The 17,803-nt window shown below is 40.7% G+C and overlaps 1 protein-coding gene across 1 annotated transcript in view; it reads right to left on the reverse strand.

Moving 5' to 3' along the window:
- Window positions 1–17,803, reverse strand: part of TEX15 (testis expressed 15, meiosis and synapsis associated) — an 87,866-nt gene that overhangs the window by 57,704 nt on the left and 12,359 nt on the right. The window contains 1 exon segment of the mRNA XM_079779371.1: window positions 10,638–10,713. The gene's annotated coding sequence lies outside the window, so the exon portion shown is untranslated.

The following is a 17,803-nucleotide window of genomic DNA, read 5'->3' on the forward strand; positions in this document are numbered from 1 at the left end:
ACTGCCCGTTTAGGCCCAATTCCGGTGGGATCAGGACTAAACGGTCAGTGGGACATCCCTCTCACAATCCAGGACTGCTGGCTCCCAACTGTTTGCCTGCCTGCCTTCCTGATTGCCCCTAACTGCTTCTGCCTGCCAGCCTGATCACCCCCTAACCACTCCCCTGCCAGCCTGATTGATGCCTAACTGCTCCCCTGTCAGCCTGTTTGCCCCTAACTGCCCTCCCCTGCAGGCCTGGTCACCCCTAACTGCCCTCCCCTGCAGGCCTGGTCCCCCCCAACTGCTCTCCACTGCAGGCCTGGGTCCCCCCCCCAACTGCCCTTCCCTGCAGGCCTGGTCACCCCCAACTTCCCTCCTCTGCCAGCCTGGTCACCCCTAACTGCCCTCCCCTGCAGGCTTGATCGCCCCCAACTGCCCTCCCTTGCAGGACTGGTCTCTCCCAATTGCCCTCCCCTGCTGGCCATCTTGTGTCCACATGGGGGCAGGATCTTTGACCACATGGGGGCAGCCATCTTGTGTATTGGAGTGATGGTCAATCTGCATATTACTCTTTTATTAGATAGGATTAGAAAAGGAAGTGCAAGGATGTTAAATAATGTGCCCAAGGGTACAAATGTAGGAAGTGCTGAATCTGGAATTCAAAGCCAGATAATAATGACTTAGTTTTGTTTCTTCCTTTGTATTTTTTTTTTTTTTACGCCATTTATTTCTTGTGCTTGCATTACTGTGCTGCCTAGGAATTCTAATACATGTCAAATCTGTCAAATACAGTTGTCCTCCAGTATGTGTGTGAGATTGGTTCTTGGACCCCTGCTTATACCAAAATCTTACATAAAATGACATTGTATTTGCATATAACCTATGCACATCTTACCATATATTTTAAATCATCTCTAGGTTACCTATAATACATAATACAATGTAAATGCTATATAAATCACTACTATACTGTATGATTAGGGAATAATGATGAGAAAAGAGAAGTCTGAACATGTTTAGTATAGACAAACCATCTTAGGCCTAACTACAGAGCACACAAAAGCAACAATGTAATTTTCCAAATATATATATATACATTTTTTTAAATATGTTTTTATTGCTTTTTAGAGAGAGAGGAAGGGAGAGAAATAGAGAGGTAGAAACATGATGAGAGAAAAACATCATGAATCGGCTGCCTCCTACACGACCCCTACTGGGGATTGAGCCTACAACCCAGGTATGTGTCCTGATGGGGAAATGGAACCAATGACCTCTTGTTTTCTGGGTTGATGCTCAATCCATGAGCCACACTGGCTGGGCTTTTTCTAATACTTTTGATCCATTGATGATTAAATATGGGAATGTGGAACTCACAGATATGGAGGGCTGCCTTTATAAGTGATAATGACAGTCATCTTGGTCTTTTCCTTCATTTTAAAGAGAATATTTTAATTCTTTTACAATTGAATGATAAACTATATTATTTTGTGTGTGTGAACATAATGTATCAGGTTAAATTTTCCTGGGAATAAATTCTATACTGGCTGTTTTCTCTCTCAGCACTTTGAAGATATTATCCCACTATTTACTGCCATCCACTTCTCCTACTAAAAATCACCTACATATTGGCATTAATTTATAGGCAATCTTTTTCTCTAGCAGCTTTTAAAATATTTTTGTCTCTGATGTTCTGCATTTTCATCATGATGTTGTATTCTAATTATCTGATAGACTTCTTATATCTAAGGTTTGATTATCTTGGACAGTTATATGCAATTCTCAGCAACTTTACCTTTGAATATGGTTCTATTTCCTTAGAATAAAACTTTTAGTTATGTATGTTAGAACTTCTACCTTTATTCTTCAAATATGTTAACCCCTAATTCATATCTTTCATTTCTTCCCTAGGCTTCATTCTCAATGAAGTTGATTTAAAATCAATACAGTTTATTTTATACACACACACACCGAACACACATCTGTGCATGGGGAGGGGGCTAATGTGGCATCTGGTTTTGCTTAAAAATTATCCAGTTTATAAATGAAGCTTGATCAGGGCTCATTATAACATTCTATTTTCATATGTGCTTGAATTTTTTTATTATGTATGAATTATAAAAATATAAGTATAAGAGATTTTTATTAAATGTGTATAAATTATCTTGGAAAGAAATCAATAGCTTTAGTTGCCTATAGAGAAAGGAACACTTGGTGATTTAGGAATGAGAAGGAGAGCAATTTATTAGTTTATATCTTTATTACCTTTCCATTTTTTGGCTTTGTAAATTTAAAACCTCTTAAAAAATGAAAAGACTCCATTTACTATAGCAACTGAAAATATAAAATACTTAAGAATAAACTTAAGAAATAGTCAGGGTTGGTAGGTAGACATCTGAAAAACTCTTCAGGATCATAGAATATTTGTCTAAAAACAGAATACGCATACTTTATTTTTGAGAAGTACTCATTATTATGACTGTAAAATCTTGACATTAAGCTTCCAAAATTGAAAAAAAAAAAGTTTCCAAAATTGATTCAATTTCCTCCGCATCCTCGCCAGCATTTGTCATTTGTTGATAGCCATTCTGACAGGTGTGAGATGGTACCTCATTGTCATTTTGATTTGCATCTCTTGGATGATTAGTGACTTTGAGCATGTTTTCATATGTCTCTTGGCTTCCTTATGTCTTCTTTCAAAAAGTATCTATATAGGACCATTGCCCATTTTTTGATTGGGTTGTCTTCCTTTTATTAAGTTTTATGAGTTCCCTGTAAATGTTGGAGTTAAACCCTTATCGGAGATTTTGTTGGCAAATATGTTCTCCCATGCAGTGGGTTTTCTTGTTGTTTTGTTGATGGTTTCTTTTGCTGTGCAGAAGCTTTTTATTTTGATGTAGTCCTATTTGTTTATTTTCTCTTTAGTTTCCATTGCCCTAGGAGCTGTGTGGGTGAAGATATTGCTTCAGTATATATCTGAGATTTTGCTGCCTGTGGATTCCTCTAATATTTTTATGGTTTCCCATCTTACGTTTAAGTCCTTTATCCATTTTGAGTTTATTTTTGTGTATAGTGTAAGTTGGTGGTCTAGTTTCATTTTTTTGCATATGTCTGACCAAATTTCCCAGCACCATTTATTGAAGAGACTGTCTTGACTCCATTGTATGTTCTTGCCTCCTTTGTCAAATTTTAATTGAGCATAGTGGTTTGGGTCGATTTCTGGGTTCTCTGTTCTATTCCATTGGTCTATATGTCTGTTCTTGTGCCAGTACCAGGCAATTTTGAGAACAGTGGCTTTGTAATACAGCTTGAAATCTGGTATTGAGATCCCTCCTACTTTGTTCTTCTTTCTCAGGATCGCTACAGCTATTTGTTTGTTTTTTTTAAATTCCAGATGAATTTTTGGAGAGTTCTTTCTAGATCTGTGAAATATGCTATTGGTATTTTAATGGGGAGTGCATTTAATCTATAGATTGCTTTGGGTAGTATGGACATTTTAATGATGTTGATTCTACCAATCCATGAACACGGTATGTTCTTCCATCTGTTTATGTCTTCCTCTCTATTTTTCAATGTCCTGTAGTTTTCTGAGTAGAGGTCTTTTACCTCCTAAGTGAAGTTTATTCCTAGGTATCTTATTTTTTTGTGTGCAATGGTAAATGGGACTGTTTTTTTTTTAAAATCTCTTTGTAAGTTCACTATTGGTGTATAAAAATGCCATAGATTTCTTGGCATTAATTTTCTATCCTGCTACATTGCCTAATTCATTTATTAAGTCTAATAATTTTTTGATGGAGTCTTTAGGGTTTTCTATGTACAGTATCATGCCATCTGTGAATAAGGACAGTTTTACTTGTTTTCCAATTTGGATACCTTTTATTTCTTCTTGTCTGCTCGCTTTGGCTAGCACTTCCAGTACTATATCGAACAGGAGTGGTGAAAGAGGGCATCCCTGTCTTTTTCTTGTTCTTAAGGGAAATGGTTTTAGTTTTTGCCCATTGAGTATGATGTTGGCTGTAGGTTTGTCATATAAGGCTTTTATTATGTTGAGGTATGATCCTTCTATTCCCACTTTGCTGAGCGTTTTTATCAGAAAAGAGTGTTGAGGTTTTTTCAAATGCTTTTTCTGCATCAATTGATATAATTATGTGATTTTTGTCTCTCAATGTTTATGAGATGTATCACATTTATTGATTTGCAGATATTGTACCGGCCTTGCATCCCTGGAGTAAATCCCACTTGGTTGTGGTGTATGATCTTTCTAATGTAATGCTGTATCTGGTTTGCTAGAATTTTGTTGAGGATTTTAGCATCTATGTTCACGAGGGATATTGGCCTGTAATTCTCTTTCTTTGTGTGTCTTTATCTGGTTTTGGGATTAGGGTAATGCTGGCTTCATAGAAAGAGCTTGGAAGTGTGCCTTCCTCTTGAATTTTTTGGAATAGTCTGAGAAGGACTGGTTTTAGTTCTTCTTTAAATGTTCAGTAAAACTCCCCTGTGAAGCCATCTGGTCCAGGGCTTTTGTTTGCTGGAAGCTTTTTGATTACTTTTTCAATTTCATCAGTAGTTATCGGCCTATTCAGTTTTTTTGATTCTTCCTGATTGAGTTTTGGAAGCTTGTATTTTTCTAGGAATGTGTCCATTTCATAGAGGTTGTCCAGTTTGTTGGAGTTGTTCATAGTATTTTTTCATAATCGTTTGTATTTCTGTGGGGTCGGTTGTTACTTCACCTCTTTCATTTCTGATTTTGTTTATTTGGGTCTTCTCTCTTTGTTTCTTGGTGAGCCTGGCTAGAAGTTCATCAATCTTTTTATCCTTTCAAAGAACCAGCTCTTGGTTTCATTGATCTTTTGTACTGTTGGGTTTTTTTTTGTCTCTTATGTTGTTTATTTCTGCTCTGATCTTTATTATTTCCTTCCTTCTGGATACTGTGGGCTTTTCTTGTTGCTCTCTAATTCTTTAAGTTGCAAGGTTAGATAATTTATTACAGTTTTTCTTGTTGTTTGAGGTAGGCCTGTGGAGCTATGAACTTCCCTCTCAGGACTGCTTTCATTGTGTCCCATAGATTTTGGATTGTTGTGTTTTCATTGTCATTTGTTTCCAGGATGCTTTCTATTTCTTCTTTGATTTCTTTGGTAACCCAATCATTGTTTAACAGCATGCTATTTAGCCTCCAAGTGTTTGATTTTTTTCATTGTTTTTATTGTAGTTCATTTCTAGTTTTATGCCATTGTGATCTGAGAAGATGCTTATGATTTCTGTCCTCTTGAATTTGAAGAGACTTTGCCTGTGTCCTAATACGTGGTCTATCTTTGAAAATGTCCCATGTGCACTGAAGAAGAATGTATATTCTGTAGCTCTGGGGTGAAATATTCTGCAGATGTCAATTAAGTCCATCTGATCTAGTGAGTCATTTAGGATTGCTGTTTCTTTGCTGATTTTTTGTTTAGAGGATTTATCCAGTGGTGTCAGTGAGGTATTAAAGTCCCCTACTATGACTATATTGCTATCAATCTCTCCCTTAATATCTTCCAGAAGTTGTTTTATGTATTTGGGTGCTCCTATATTGAGTGCATATATGTTTACCAGACTTATATCTTCTTGTTGAATTGCTCCCTTTAGTATTATGTAGTGGCCTTCCTTATCTCTTATTATGACCTTTACTTTGAGGTCTATTTTGTCAGATATAAGTATCGCAACCCCAGCTTTATTCTCATTCCATTTGCCTGAAAAATATTTTTCCATCCCTTCACTCTCAGTCTGTGTGAATCCTTTGTTCTGAGGTGGATCTCTTGCAGACAGCAAATATATGGGTTATGTTTTCTTATCCATTCAGCTACCCTATGTCTTTTGATTGGAGCATTTAATCCACTTACGTTTAATGTTATTATTAATAAGTACTTGTTTGTCATCATTTTTATTTTTAATGTTTGTGTTTCTTCTTGCCTTTCTGTTTTGTCTTTTTACAGCAGTCCCTTTAGCATTTCTTGCATTGCTGGCGTGGTGTTAATAAACTCTCTTAGCCCTTTTTTGTCTGTGAAGTTCCTGATTCCACTTTTAATTTTGAATGATAGTCTTGCTGGGTATAGTATTCTTAGATTCAGTCCCTTGCTTTGCATCACTTTGTATATTTCATTCCATTCCCTTCTGTTCTGGTGTGTTTCTGTTAAGAAATCAGTTGATATTCTAATAGGGGATCCCTTGTAGTTAACTTTCTGTCTCTCTATGGCAGCCTTTAAGATTCTCACTTTGTTGTTGGTGTTTGCCAGTTTAATTATGATGTGCCTTGGTGTCGGGCTTTTGGGGTTCATCTTGTTTGGGACTCTATGTACCATATTTTCCGGCGTATAAGATGACTTTTTAACCCAGGAAAATCTTCTCAAAAGTCAGGGGTTGTCTTATACGCCGGTGTCGTCTCATAGGGTAGGTGCTGAAACTTCCAAGCCAGACTGGAGAATCTGCGGTTGCCGCATACGGTGGGGGGAGCTCAAAAACGGCCGCACTCCATTCATTTCAATGGAGCCGGACGGAGACCGCAAGTGTCTCTGGTCGGCTCCTTTTTGTGCCGCATATGGTCTCTGTCCGGCTCCATTGAAATGAATGGAGTGCGGCTGGGTGCTCGCCGCATATGGCGGGGATGCGACCGCGGCCGTTTTTGAGCTCCCCCCGACCGTATGCGGCGACCGTATGAAAGCAGCAAGGGCAGCGCTGTACAAGTACGGTAGAAGAAAATCCACTCACCAGGATTCGTGGAAAGAAGTGACTTAACGCGGTCCCGATGACAAGGTGAGGGGGCGCCTCACCAGGAAGGTGTAAGTGAAGGACGGAGCAAGCTGCAGGCGTCCAGGACGCCCGGGGTATGGAAAAAAGAGATAGAGTGGCGCTGTGCCCAGAAAAACACATTTAAAGATCGCATTCGAGAACAGTGGAATGAATGGATCGTTAGTGGCGTAAAGTCATTCACAAAAGGGGAAACATGCGTGCTCCACAGCTGGATGTTTTGTGCAAGTTTGTCATAAAAGCCTGGAATGATATTGATACAGAAACAGTAATCAAGTCTTTCAAGAAGTGTGGCATATCAAATTCATTAGATGGTATGGGGGACGACTACTTGTGGCAAGATGAAGAGGAAGCTGAAGCTGAGATCACACCATCTGATAGGAATTCGATCCATACGATGACTGCCTTACAAATGTATCACAAGATGTCAGTGATGTACTTATGATATCAGATGACAAACAGGAGGATTTTGAAGGCTTTTAAAGGGAAACTGTCATGCCAGCAAAACCTGTAAAAATACCGTAGCTTGCAGTTATGATGGGCATTGCTAACTCGCCAGGGACTTGCCCGGCACTTGCTCTCTCTCTATTGTTTGTTATCTTCCTCCTATCATCATCAGTTCCAGTTTGGTTGACAGCTTAGAAAACAAACAGCATGGCAGCTCCCATGGGTTTATTGTCTTATCTTTCCTTTCAGCTTTAGAGTGAATTAGGAAAAGTTTAATCCACTTGCACTGTTTTATGTTTACATGTTTGATGACAAACAGCCTTATGTTTATAAGTGACAGTTTTTCTGCTAAGTACCTGCATGTCATAAGCATTTGAATTAAAATTACCATATTGAAATAAAATATGATGTTTTTTAAATTTTTATTTGGTGTGCGTTGGAAGAGGGGTAGTCTTATACGGCGAGTATATCTCAAACTCTATATTTTAACTGGAAAAGTTGGGGGTCGTCTTATACGCCCAGTCGTCTTATACGCCAGAAAATACGGTACTTCTTGGACATGCGTAGTTTTTATTTTCTTGGCAATATCAGGGAAGTTTTCTCTCATTATTTCTTCAAACAGGTTTTCTATTCCTTGCTTCTCTTCCTCTCCTTCTGGTACCCCTATTATGCAAATATTGTTTCGTTTTGTGTTGTCCCAAAGCTCCCTCAGGCTCTCCTCTTGCTTTTTAAATTTTCTTTCCAGTTGCTGCTGTGTTTATGTGTTTATTTTCTACCTTGTCTTCTAATTCGCTGATGCGGTCCTCAGCCTCTTCTAGCCTTCCATTGTGTTCTTTATTGCAGCTACGTCGTTCTTCATTTCTGTTGGTTCCTTTTCATGTTGGTGACATTCTCATTCAGCTCCTTATTATTCTCATTGAGTTGTATTTGTCATTGAGTTATGTGTATTTTGTCATCCAGCCATTTGAGCATCCTTATAACCATTACTCTGACTTCTCTCTCTGACAAGTTACTTGCCTCAATTTCATTTAACTCCCTTTCTGGTGATTCCTCTTTTTCTTTCCTTTAGGGATTACTTTTTTGTCTTCCCATGTTTTGCTATAACGTTTTAATTGTAGATCTGATTGCTTTGCTACGCAGGTTCTTTTGGGGATGGTGCTACTGGTGTGATCTCTCAGGTCTCCTGGGCTTGGTAATCTAGCATAGCTCCCTACTGGAGCTATTTGGGTTATCTTGATGTAGGCCTGCGAGCTGAAAAGGTGAAACTATGGTGTCTAGAAGTCAGCAGCCGTGGAGGGGGGGTGTTCCAATTTTTGCTGTCTTGCGCCCTTGGTTGAAATCGTGCGTGCCCAGTGGGGACTCACAGTGGCACCCAGGAGCTGTCTGTTGGGGTGGTGGGGCTCAGGAGGCCTGTGCTCTGGAAAGGCATTACTGTGGTGTCCAGAGTTCTGTAGTTGTGGGGTGGGCAGACTCAGCTTTTGCTGCTGCTCCCATGGTTGGATACAAGCGCCTCCAGTGGTGGCTCACAGGGGCACCCATGGTGCATTTGCCAGCAGGGTGTACTGAAACACTCTGAAGGGCCCTGGCACTGAAGCCACATGATCGCGGTGTCTGTGGGCAGGTATCCCAGAAGAGGGAATTCAGAGTTTCTACAGCCCAGCAGTGCACCCCTGTTTGTATAAGTGCGCGCCAAGTGGGGGCTCACAGTGGCGCCCAAGGGCTGCTTGTGGAGCGGTGGGATTGGGAGGCCTGCACACTGGAAAAGCGTGCGACTGCAGTGTCCAGAGTTCTGCAGCTGTGGGGTGGGAAGACTCAGTTTTTGCTCCTGCGCCTGTGGTTGGATACGCATGCACTCCCAGTGGTGATTCACAGGGGCACCCACGGTGCGTTTGCCAGCGCGGCGCACTGAAGCACTCTGAAGGGCCCTGGCACTAAAGCCACGCAATCGAGGTGTCTATGGGTAGTTATCCAGGATGAGTGAATTCAGAATTTCTACTTTCAGGGGAGTGTGTCTCTGTTTATTCAAGATCACACCCAGTGGGGGCTCACAGCGGTTCCTAAGAGCACCCTGTGGATCAATGGGCTCAGCAGGCCTGCTTGCTGGAAATGTGCGACTGTGGCAGTGTGTTTGCTGGCGCAGAGTTCTGATGCACTCTGAGGGGCCCTGGCACTGAAGTTCGCAGCTGGGGTGTCTGTGGGCAGTTATTCAGGAAGAGGGAATTCAGAATTTCTACTGCGGGGCAGCGTGTCCTTGTCTGTACAAAATCATACTCAGCGGGGGCTCACAGTGGCTCCCAAGAGCGGCCTGTGGAGTGCCCTGGAAGCCTGCAAGCTGAAAACGTGCACGTGTGACTGTGGTGTCCAGAGGTCTGCCGCTGGGGAGGGGGAAGTCACACTTACTGCTGTGGGCGCGGTGCACCTTTGGAGGTAGAGGTCCCAGGGTCTGCAGGTCTGCAGGTGGGGCAGAAGGATTTTGGCTGGAGTGGCTGCCGGGTGGCAGGCAGTGTCCAAAGCCTGTCTGGGTGGTGGTGCTGATGAGTTCCTAGAAGAGGCCGCTCTCCCCTTCAAGATGGGGTGGGCTCTGTGTCTGAGTCCCATAGTCCGGGGAGTGCCTGCAGCGGTGGTAGTCTCTCCCTGTCCATGAGAGCCTGGTCTGCCAGCCCCTGCTGCTCCTGCTGGATCTAACTGTCCCTCACTCACTCACACACATCCACACACTCTCCTTTCACCCCCTCACTCACTCACATCCTCTCCCTCACCTCTGTCCTGCCAGCCGCCATCTTTCCCCCTGCTCTGCATTTTTTAATTAAAAAATTTTCAATTACAGTTGAAGTTCAATATTGTATTATTTTCAGATGTACAAAAATGTGGTTATACATTTACATAACTTACAAAGAGATCCCCCTGATAAATCTAGTACCCTCTTGACACCATACATACTTATTACAATATATTTTATTATATTCCCTATGCCGTACTTTACATCCCCATGCTGTTTCTTTTCCTGCTTATGTACTGGTTCAAAAAGTAATTCTAAATTTTGAATACTACCAATGTTTCAAGCAATATTTGCACATTGGCCTGACTTTCCAAATAGGGTATTCAAAGATTCAATACTTATGCTAAATTAAGGTGAATTTTATATGGGCCAATGTTCTCCACTGGACTATAATTTACACAATTTTTCTATCTTCTATACCAACCATAGCTCCTTATAAAATAAGAACCCAATAAATATTTACTGCAAAGAATATGTACATACTTGAAAAGCATTCCAATGTATAAAAAATATATATACATCCTTTATGCATCTTTTTAAAATGCCATTATTTATACATCAATTGTAAAATAGAAGTGTTCACCTAAAGTGGGTTGAAATAAATCAACACAGTAACGTAAATAATAGAAACAAAGCCATTATTTGAAATACTTACCACTCTTCAATGAAATCTACCATCATATGATTATGATCAGGACTCAGTCCATACATGGAAAGTGACAAAAGAATATCTATCAAAAAAAAAAAAAAAAGAAAGAAAAAGAAAAAGGCAAGGATTTGTAGAGAATTATGGTCAGAAAAATCTCTTAAAATGTTTAAAACTGATTTTAGGGAGGGAGAAATGGGGTGAGAGAAAAACATCAATGTGAGAGAGATACATCAATTAGTTGCTTCCAAATACACCCTGACTGGTGATCGAATCCCCAACCCAGGCATGTGCCCTGACTAGAAATCAAACCCATGACCTTCCAGTGCACTGAATAATGCTCCAACCAACTGAGCCACACAAGCCAGAGCTCAGAAAAATCTCTTTACTGTCCTCTCTGTTCATCTTTTCTCCTGATTTCTGCTTCCCTTTTACTCCTTTTTCATTTTCAGGAGGGAGGGGTCTGTTTTCTGCACGTCCCACTGTCTTCTCTCTCGTACCCTTACATTCTATTCTACTCTCTCACTCTTTTTAAAATATATATATATATATATTTTATTGATTTCAAAGAGGAAGAGAGAGGGAGATATAGAAACATCAATGATGAGAGACAATCATTGATTGGCTGCCTCCTGCACGCCCTCTACTGGGGATCGAGTCCACAACATAGTCATGTGCCTTGACCAGGAATCGAACCATGACCTCCTGGTTCATAGGTTGGCCGGGCTCTCTCACTCTTTTGTCATTAAGTCCTTCTCTTTCTCCTCCCTTTAGCACATTCTCATCTGATATTCAAATCATCTCACCACTTTTATGCAGCCATCTAATAGAGAAAATGACATTGTGACACAGATGAACTTACTCTTGGATTTTTATATGTTGCAAAAAAACAAAAAACAAAAAAACCCCAACACACTAAACACTTAGTAACTATTAGTTTTATACCAGAATTTTAATTAATAGTCACTGTACTGTATACAGTTATGATACATGCTATGTACTGTGTAGGTAATTTACATACAGTATCTCATTTAATCTTCACTGACTGGTAGTATTATTCCTACTTTTCAGATGAGAAAACATTGAGACTCAGAAAGCTTAAGAAACTCGCCTAAGGTTACCCAACTGCTAACTTGTTTTACCCATCCAAACTTGATGTCTGGATTCTAAACCACTATACCATCTCAACCAGTCCTTAAGTTTCTTTTTAGAGGCATTTAAATCCTAACTCTGATTGTATGTACCATGGAAACAATAACAATATATATTTAGTCCAAATCTTAATGACTGGCTGTAACGAGCTTCATGTTTATGTCTTGATTTCAGGGTAATACTACTTGTTCCTTGATTTCAGATAATACTGAAACATCACAATAATACTGATTTCATGGTAATAGCTATATGGTACTAATCCATCCTTTAAATGCTACACATTCTTTAAGAAAAGGTACTTCTTACTAGTGAAAATTCAGCAAAATTTGAGACTGCCTCCAAATTCTAAATTCTTTTCTCTAAGTTAAGCATTAAAAAAAAAGTAATTTAAAATAGACATTCTAGATTTTGAAAAAAAAGATGGCGACCGGCTGGAAGGTAGGGAGAGAGTGCGAGTGAGGAACCCATAGAGGAGAGTGTAGACGTGTGTGGTGTGTGTGTGTGTGTGAGCTAGGGTCAGTTAGATTCTGCACGTCTTCCAAGGGGCTCCCTAACTGGGCAGTCCTAGACAGCGCAGCCCCGCGCACAAAGCGGACACTTCTCAGCGGCTGGTGCGGACGCGGAGACCACGCCATCTTGGGAAACAGAGCTGCCTGAGACGCGGATCCTGGCTTCTGACACAAACCAGGACCCTGCAGCCACTGGGGACAGAGAACTGCTATCACAGCTTCAGACCAACAAACAAGAATCCAGACTTCTCAGCAGGATTCCGTGAGTCAAAGAGCCTACCCCACTCCCAGCAGGCGCGCGAGCGCCATAGTAACTGATAGACCCGCCCCTCCCCCAAGCTGCTGAACGCTCACAGGCGCGCCTAGAGCACAGTAACTGATAGACCCGCCCCTCGCCCAAGCTGCTGAGCTTTGCGCAGGGACGCGCTCCCCACCAGGGAATTTGGCGCGGCACGGGACAGAAGCAGCTCCCGGTCGGGGAAATCTGTCAGTGCGCACAGAGGGCTCCCCTTCGGGGAATTTGGCTTGCGGGTCACAGCTCCCCCTTCTGGGAATCTTAGGGCGTGCACAGAAGGGCTTCCCTTCAGGGAAGTTGGAGCGCAGGACGGACTCCGCCCCCCTTCCGGGACTTTGGGAGAGTGCACCACAGAATCAGCTCACCTTCAGGATTTTAAGAATGTGCACTCTAGCCGGTTTGGCTCAGTAGAGAGAGCACACACAGGACGCAGCTCCACTTCAGGGAATTTGGCACGCCGGACACAGCTGCCGGGGATCCCTGACTCACAGCGCATTCACACTAAGAGCCAGCGACCCCAATTGTTGGTGCATGCACACACAGGGACCCTGATTCTCAACGAGAAACCTCACAAGGCAACAGAGACTTTGACACTCGAGTCTTGGTGCAGACACAGGGAAACTCTGACTCCTGGCACATCCTAAGGATCTCATTTTCGGCGCATACCAACAGTGTGGTGCAGACAGGGCCCCTGATTCCAAGTGTGCACACGAGACCACACAGAACACTGGGGACACTGACCCTGGGCAAGTCTGGTTCCCACCAACCAAAGACAGCCACACGTCCTAGTGTCAGAGCACTCCAGTGAAACTCGGGTGGAGCGAAGTCCCCACAGCACACGGCCCAGGTCCACACAAACGGAAACTTGAGCTTTCTGGTAATAGCCAGAATGGGGAAACGAAATATCTCACAGAGGAAAGAAAATGTGGAGTCGCCAAGAAAGGAAATTAGTGAAACTGAAGCTTGCAACATGACCGAAAAGGAGTTCAGAGTAATGGTCGTGGAATTTATACAACGGATGGATGAGAAAATCAACAACTTATGCAAGAATCAGGAAGAAATGAAGAGTGATATAGCTACAATCAAAAACACCATGGAAAGTTTCAACAGTAGACTACAAGAAGCAGAGGACCGAATTAGTGAGTTAGAAGATCAGGTACAGAAACAAGCTCAAGCTGAACAGCAATTGGAGAAAAAAATTAAAAAGCAGGAGGAAAGCCTAAGGGAGCTTCGGGACAACATGAAACGAAGTAACATGCGTATAATAGGGCTGCCAGAAGGACAAGAAGAGCAGCAGGGTTTAGAAAATCTATTTGAAGAAATAATGACAGAAAACTTCCCGGATATGGGAAAGATAAAAGTTACGCAAGTAAAGAGAGTCCCAAGCAGGATCAACCCCAAAAGACCCACACCAAGACATGTCATAATTTCAATGGCAAATATAAATGATAAAGAGAGAATCCTAAAGGCGGCAACAGAGAGACAGAGAATTACCTACAAAGGAACACCCATCAGATTGTCAAATGATTACTCATCAGAAACACAACAAGCTAGAAGTGAATGGAAGGAGGTATACAAAGTGTTGCAAAGCAAAGGACTGAATCCAAGAATACTATATCCAGCAAGACTATCAATCAAAATTGAAGGGGAAATCAGGAGCTTTGCAGACAAAAAAAGCCTCAGGGAGTTTATCACCACCAAACCAGCAATGCAAGAATTGCTAAAGGGAATACTGTAAAAAGAAGAAATAAACAGGTAAGAAGGAATACAGACACAAAAATAGATATGACTGCAAACAAATACCTTTCAGTAATAACTTTAAATGTAAACGGACTAAATGCTCCAATCAAAAGACATCGAGTAGCTGAATGGATAAAAAAACACGACCCATGTATATGCTGTCTACAAGAGACCCACCTCAGAACAAGAGACTCACACAGATTGAAAGTGAAGGGATGGAAAAATATCTTTCAGGCAAACGGAAATGAAAAAAAAGCAGGGGTAGCAATACTTATATCTGACAAAATAGACCTCAAAGTAAATGCCATAACAAGAGATAAGGAAGGCCACTTCATAATACTAAAGGGAGAAATCCAACAAGAAGAAATAATTCTGGTAAACATATACGCTCCCAATATAGGAGCACCCAAATACATAAAAAAACTCCTGGAGGATATCAAGGGAGAGATTAATAGCAATACAATCATAGTAGGAGACTTTAATACCCCACTATCACCACTGGACAAATCCTCTAAACAAAAAATCAGCTAAGAAACAGCAATCTTAAATGACTCACTAGACCAGATGGAATTAATTGACATCTTCAGAACATTTCACCCCAAAGCCACAGAATATACATTCTTCTCAAGTGCACATGGGTCATTTTCAAAGATAGACCATATGCTGGGTCACAGGCAAAATCTCTTCAAATTCAAGAAGATAGAAATTATATCAAGCATCTTCTCAGATCACAGTGGCATAAAACTGGAAATCAACCACAATAAATACAATCCAAAGAAATCAAACACATGGAGACTAAACAGCATGCTATTAAACAAGGACTGGGTCACCAGAGAGATCAAGGAAGAAATAAAAAACATCATGGCAACAAATGACAATGAAAACACAACAATCCAAAATCTATGGGACACAGCGAAAGCAGTCTTGAGAGGGAAGTTCATAGCTCTACAAGCCTATTGCAAAAAACAAGAAACAATGGTAACAAATTACTTAACCCTACAACTCAAAGAGCTAGAAAAAGCGCAGCAAGAAAAGCCCAGTGTAACCAGAAGGAAGGAAATAACAAAGATCAGAGCGGAGATAAATGACATAGAGACCAAAGAAACAATACATAAGATCAACAAAACCAAGAGCTGGTTCTTTGAAAGGATAAACAAGATTGATGGACCTCTAGCCAGGCTCACCAAGAAGCAAAGAGAGAGGACCCAAATAAACAAAATCAGAAATGAAAGAGGTGAAATAACAACAGACCCTGCTGAGATACAAAGGATTGTTACAAAATACTACGAACAACTCTATTCCAACAAACTGGACAACCTGGAGGAAATGGACATATTCCTAGAAAAATATAACCTTCCAAAAATCAATCAAGAAGAATCTAAACAGCTCAATAGGCCAATAACTATGGACGAAATTGAAGCAGTCATCAAAAAGCTTCTGGCAAACAAAAGCCCGGGGCCTGATGGCTTCACAGGAGAGTTTTACCAAACATTCAAGGAAGAACTAAAACCTATCCTCCTCAGACTATTCCAAAAAATTCAAGTGGAAGGAACACTTCCAAGCTCCTTCTATGAAGCCAGCATCACCCTAATACCAAAACCAGATAAAGACAACACAATGAAAGAGAATTACAGACCAATATCCCTCATGAACATAGATGCCAAAATCCTCAACAAAATTCTAGCAAATCGGCTCCAGCAGTACATCAGAAAGATCATACACCATGACCAAGTAGGATTTATCCCAGGAATGCAAGGATGGTACAATATCCGCAAATCAATAAACGTGATACATCACATAAACAAATTGAAAGATAAAAATCACATAGTCATATCAATTGATGCAGAAAAAGCATTCGACAAAATCCAACACCCTTTCTTGATAAAAACTCTCAACAAGGTGGGAATAGATGGCTCATACCTCAACATAATAAAAGCTATATATGATAAACCCACAGCAAACATCATACTCAATGGACAAAAACTAAAAACATTTCCCCTAAGAACAGGAACAAGACAGGGATGCCCACTCTCACCACTCCTGTTTGACATAGTACTGGAAGTATTAGCCATTGCAATTAGACAAGAAGAAGAAATAAAAGGCATCCAAATTGGAAAAGAACAAGTAAAGCTGTCTTTATTTGCAGACGACATGATATTGTACATAAAAAATCCGAAAGACTCCGTCAAAAAACTAATAGACTTAATAAATGAATTCGGCAAAGTAGCAGGATACAAAATTAACGCCAAGAAATCTATGGCCTTTCTATACACCAATAGTGAACTTACAGACAGAGAGACTAAAAAGGCAATCCCATTTACCATCGCGCCAAAAAAATTAAGATACCTAGGAATAAACTTAACTAAGGAGGTAAAAGACCTATACATGGAAAACTACAGGACACTGAAAAAAGAGATAGAGGAAGATGTAAACAGATGGAAGAACATACCATGTTCATGGATTGGTAGAATCAACATCATTAAAATGTCCATACTACCCAAAGCAATCTATAGATTCAATGCACTCCCCATTAAAATACCAACGGCATATTTCACAGACCTTGAAAGAACTCTCCAAAAATTCATCTGGAATAAAAAAAGACCCCGAATAGCCACAGCAATCCTGAGAAAGAAGAATAAAGTAGGAGGGATCTCAATACCAGATTTCAAGCTGTATTACAAAGCCACTGTTCTCAAAACAGCCTGGTACTGGCACAAGAACAGACATATAGATCAATGGAACAGAATAGAGAATCCAGATATCGACCCAAACCACTATGCTCAATTAATATTTGACAAAGGAGGCATGAACATACAATGGAATAAAGACAGTCTCTTCAATAAATGGTGTTGGGAAAATTGGACAGATACATGCAAAAAAATGAAGCTTGATCACCAACTTACGCCATACACAAAAATAAACTCAAAATGGATACAGGACTTAAACATAAGACGGGAAACCATAAAAATACTAGAGCAATCCACAGGCAGCAAAATCTCAGACATATGCCAAAAGAAATTCTTCACTGACACTGCTCCTAGGGCAGTGGAAGCTAAAGAGAAAATTAACAAATGGGACTACATAAAAATAAAAAGCTTTTTCACAGCAAAAGAAACCATCAACAAAACAACAAGAAGGCCCACTACATGGGAGAACATATTTGCAAATGGCATCACTGATAAAGGTTTAATCTCCAACATCTACAGGCAGCTTATGCAACTTAATAAAAGGAAGATAAATGATCCAATAAAAAAATGGGCAACAGACCTAAATAGAATCTTTTCAAAAGAAGACAGAAGGAAGGCCAAGAGACACATGAAAACATGCTCAACGTCACTAATTATCCGAGAGATGCAAATCAAAACAACAATGCGGTACCATCTTACACCTGTCAGAATGGCTATCATCAACAAATCAACAAACGACAAGTGTTGGCGAGGATGCGGAGAAAAAGGAACCCTCGTGCACTGCTGGTGGGA

The sequence above is a fragment of the Cnephaeus nilssonii genome, assembly GCF_951640355.1.
Source record: "Cnephaeus nilssonii genome assembly, chromosome: 8".
Lineage (NCBI taxonomy): Eukaryota > Metazoa > Chordata > Mammalia > Chiroptera > Vespertilionidae > Cnephaeus > Cnephaeus nilssonii.